At 30.3% G+C, this 5283-nt stretch overlaps 1 long non-coding RNA gene across 1 annotated transcript; it reads left to right on the forward strand.

The window, feature by feature from the left end:
• The first annotated feature begins 1029 nt into the window (after positions 1-1029).
• On the forward strand, positions 1030-3792 carry LOC134683746 (uncharacterized). Its single transcript, XR_010101078.1, has 3 exons — positions 1030-1338; positions 2733-2852; positions 3342-3792. It is a non-coding gene; the product is annotated as an uncharacterized LOC134683746 (long non-coding RNA).
• The last annotated feature ends 1491 nt before the right edge of the window (positions 3793-5283 follow it).

A 5283-nucleotide genomic window follows, 5' to 3' on the forward strand; every position in this document is an offset into this window, starting at 1 on the left:
TCTACTTACCATCCACAGGATTAGCAGATGTTGATGTTCCTTTGTCGTCCTCTGTATCTAGAAAAACACAGTCCTTATAAAATTTGTCTATAAACAAACGTAAAATTTTCACTCCCCCCCCCCCCAACATATTAGAATTGAGGTCTCTACATAGGTAAAATAGCTACGTAAAATAAAACGGATGTATTACGGATGAAACGGTTACGTCCGTAAAACGTCTGTAAATATACATTCGTATAACGTACGTGTATAAACTGATGTAAAACAGATTGTCCATTTCACGGACGTATCTTAAACATACGTATTACGGACGTTTCTGCAACATCCGTATTATGGCCGTTTCATATTCAAAGATTTAAAAGTACCATGCATGCTATAAGCACGACTGCTATTACACGTATGACGTAAGATTCTTAAGAGGCAATGCCAGAGAAAACCAGGCAGAACTTGGAAATTTTGTTCAACAGCCTTTTTGAGATAAATGTGTTTTTGTAATGTATCCACCTTGTTTTGTTGGGAAATGACATTTTAAAAAGTCATATTGGGTTATTATGTATAAAAAAATGAATTAGATTTTTCAGTAAATTTGACTGCTTATATAGGGAAATAGGGGTATTAATTTTTCAACAAAAACAGCCTACAATATAACAATTGATATATATTCTAAAAGATGACCATGAATACAGCAGGAAATGATAATAACATCTTTGGTATCTGTTGATATGTAAATGTTCTAATGCAGTAAACTGTCAAGAAACAGCAGTTTGTTTTTGTCTTTTTGGTGTTTAGACATACCAAAAGTGATGCTCTTCAATTTAAAAACCGATAACTTAGGTTGTAACTGGTAATGTTTTGACAGAAAATGAACTTCTGTTGTATACAATGTATTTGTATACATAATTAAACATTTTGATAAGATTTAAGAAAAGTAAATAACTTTGTAGTGTTGGGAAACTTATTTCCCTCACCAGGAGATTGTTGCATACATGTACGGGTGATCATTTCCAGACAGAGGTAGTTACAATATCTGTACGGGAATGAGGATAATTTATAAGACTGAAATTATTGTATTATTTGCTGGAAATGTGGAATATGAGGAATTTAAAGCCATTCGTGAGTCGTTTTTGATGATTCAGCTGGACAAATGCTGGAAATTATACAGTTTTCTCCCACCTTAAAACAGTACATGGTATATCATGGACACCAAAAGCAAACTATAAAGATCTAAATGCCATAATTTTGTGCATCTTGAAAACTGGAAAGGCGGATCACTTTGAAGCAGATGATAGTAATAGTGTTTAAAAGAATTCTTTGCGACAGTTATACCAGTTGGAACAGGTAATAGTTTAAATTATGAAAGTTTAAAATTACTTCTCGGATAAATCATGTGGCCCGTTCAATAATTTTAATACATCCCCCCATTCCATCATATTTTTAGTTACAATGTGAAATTATTCTCTGCAAATGTATGATCTGTGCTGAAAGCAATTTTATACAATTTCATTCATCATGTTTAAACATTATTTGAATAGGATAATAATTTAAAATAAAAAAAAAACAAAAAAAAACACATGTATCAGACTCAAAAGTTACAAAAAAAAAAGAAGATTTGGTTATGATCATGATGATTGCCAATGAGAAAATCACATGTACAACTATCCTCCATATACAAAACAGACCATACATGTCTGTCACCTTATTTATTATGCTTATCATTAATATGTACATGTCTGTAAGGTATGTTCATGTGCCAAAATGAATGTACATGTAGGCAAAGTGCGACTACAACTGAATACATTTGCATGTACATGTACATGTAGAATAGATAAATGTATAAAAAGATGTGGCATGAGTGTCAATGATAGATCATGATACAACTCTCCATCCAAGTCACAATTTATAAAAGTAAAGACAATCCTACAGTTATCATGATAGTCATATGTATGTTTATATCAGATATACATGTAAACAGTAAGCTTAATTTGTTAAAATCAGGAACGTCAAATTTAAATTTTCTGTAATTTTGATTGCTACATATACAGTGTACCTATATTTTATGACATATGAAAGACACACATATATTGAAAAGTGGTTATCATGATAACATATATATTTATTTATAAAATCAAATCTTAAGATAATTAGACTCTTAATCCACTATTTAGATGGGATCTTTTGGGACAGCAATACCTTTGTTTCATAAAATTGTAATTTATTGTCCTTCGTGTCCTTAGAAACTAAATTAGACATGTGATATATACATGATACAATTGCAAGGATTTCAAACTTTTAACATTTAGTTCAAAACTGAAAAAAATATTTTAAAATTAGCACATTTTGAGATCTTGTCATTAGAATTTAGATACATTTGTACATGTACATGTGTGATCCTGAAGCGCATAACATATAAGGCTAATTTGACTCAAATATATCAAGTAAAGTTGTTTAGTAATAAGTTAATCACAATTTACCTTTCTGCTTTAAAGTGTTCATTTAGATCATTTTATACATTAACCTGTGAGTGTCCATTTAAAAATAGAATTAATCATACAAAAAAGTCTTGTAAATGTGTAGCTTTGAATGTTTTAATGTAGTAAGATGTTAACAGCTCATTATATATTTTCCACTGGTTCTTAAGATAAAAAAATAACTAATTTGATTTTAAATACAATTTTCCAAATTCAATTCAAAGAATAATTGATCACCTTATAATCTGTTATTTCTTAAAACAGATAAAAGATACATCAGATGACAGACTTACATATACAAATGATATAGAGGAGCCTATAATTAGAGAAATGGATCAACTTGATTTTGAAGTTAACCTACTGCATTAATATGAAAATTCATAAGTGAGTACCAGTATCTCTTAAAGTACATTTTTTACATGTTTATCTATATTTTGATAAAGTACCATATGAGATAAAGTATGTGAAATCTTAAATCCTGTAAATAAACTAGACATTACATCAGTACATAATGTACAATGTAAATCAGAATAAGAATGCATAACAAATGAATTGTTAAACATTTTAATATGACCAGTGTCAGCTTAATTTAAGAACAAATTAAAACACAGATGACACACACATAAAAATTAATGAGACCAAGTGTGTATTTTCCAGACATGCAAGAAGGGTTTTAATCTCTCACTACAAATGTATTTGAAGTCCTGAATGTGAAATCTTCTAAAAAATTATACTAAACTTCAAATATGTGTACTTGAATATATGTATATAATATTAAAATTCATCTTATTTAATACAATTAATTTAAAACATTTTCAAGCAAAAAACTGATGTATAAATGTATAGATTGACTATTCCTTCATTTGTTTTCAGGTGACTGAGCTTAAAGAAAATCACACATGAAACTGTAACCAGTTTGGGAGACTCATACAACAGAACATTTCAATACCTATTAAGTTTTTTATGTATATGTTTGACTTTTGGTAATATTTTGGAAGTTACTTTAGTAATTGAGAGACCTCAATGTTGAAAATGACAATTTTAAGAATATCAACTTAGTTGTTTATGAATCTTTATCTTTTAAAATATTACTGGGTGTCTGAAAGAATATTTCAAAATTTTCTGAAACTATATAGATATTTATCATGTTTCATGTGTTTATATAGGCAAATATTTATACATGTCATTTATGTTATGCAAGGGTTTATATGAATTTCTAAAAAGATGTATATATATGTGTTGATAAAATAAGTTCCAAATTATTACAGAGTAACAGAAAATGGGATCAATGTATATTAAAACAAATCTGTTAAAAGGGAATGAAAAGTCAAAAATTGTATTTTTTAAATTAATTGTGTTAACATTTTTGTGCTATTTAGAAATATGTACACAAAAAAAACCAACCTTTAATATAAGTATCAATGTATGCCCTTGTTATTTTTTGTTTTGTGCAGTACATGCATTTGAATCTTGATCAAAATTTATGGATTGAATTACTAAACAGAATAAACTAATTGTTATGTTAACACTGTTGCTAAGTATATGTCACATTTAATCAGGCCAAGTTATCCGTCTTATTAACAGAGGAGGTTTGATATGATTGCCAATTTCAAGGCTACATGTACCTATCACAGTTCTCTTTAGGCCATAATCATTGTGATGTATGGAAATAATTCTCTGTTGTCATATTCTGACTTTTATACAAACCAAGTGATGAAGATAAAGGGTGCTTCTATTTCAAAAGGTTTTGAAGAAACTGCTATGGAACACAATAAAAATCAGAAGATGTAGTATAACAGTGGCGGATCCAGAAATTTTCATAAGAGGGGGCCCACTGACTGACCTAAGGGGGCCCCCTCCAGTCACGCTTCAGTGATTCCCTATATGCCCCCCCCTGCCCCCCTAAATCCGCCTCTGCATAATTGTAATCAATAAAGAATTAAACCACTCTGCATAATCATATTTGATTTTGCAAAAACAAAGAGCATGCTTATTTATAGATTTTGTCACTATCAATTATATACGTGCATGTACTAATCTATTCATGTGGTGTCTGTCCTTGATTTGAAATCCCCCCCCCCCCCAAAAAAAAATAAAAATAAAATAAAAATAATTATAAATGGAAAAGATCCATGGTCATGATGGTCATGCCAGTTGGGAGTTCAGAATATATCAGGTTGAGAAATGAGGATCTACTCATTTATTGTTCGACCGCAAACAATATTTGGGAATGTATAATGGTATGATGTCGTCATTGTTGTTGTCTGAAGACACATTGGTTTCCGGACAATACCTTCAGTTTAAATTAATGGATATCTATGAAATTTTGTTATAAGGTTCAATTCCCCTAAAGGAAGGTTTGGATAAATTTGGGGATGATGGTCCTTGGAACACAACAGATTGTCTTGAGGTGCCAAATATCGAAAGATTTCGTCAAAGGGCAAACAGATAATGCTCCCGACACAAAATTGTAACAAAAGTCATCTTTTAACTTTGAGGTCAAAGGTCAAAGTACAGCAAACAATTGTATTATAGGTATCTGGGACAATACCCCTAATGCGCCTTGAAATGAGGAACACAAAAGTCACGTGTAAACAAAAAATCTCTGTGTAGTGATATTTGACACATTGCTATGATAAACAAATGACTGAGCTGAACCATTAGTGTTAATTTAGAAAATAAGGGAACACAGAGAATAAATGTGTAAAAACCATGGAGCTATGAAATGTGTTCAAAGTATTAAAATTTCAAAGAACTTATTGTGTTAAAATTGGGATTTTTTACCATGAGGAGCGACATCGCAAAAGGATACTCG

The sequence above is a fragment of the Mytilus trossulus genome, chromosome 9, assembly GCF_036588685.1.
Source record: "Mytilus trossulus isolate FHL-02 chromosome 9, PNRI_Mtr1.1.1.hap1, whole genome shotgun sequence".
Taxonomy (NCBI): Eukaryota; Metazoa; Mollusca; class Bivalvia; order Mytilida; family Mytilidae; genus Mytilus; species Mytilus trossulus.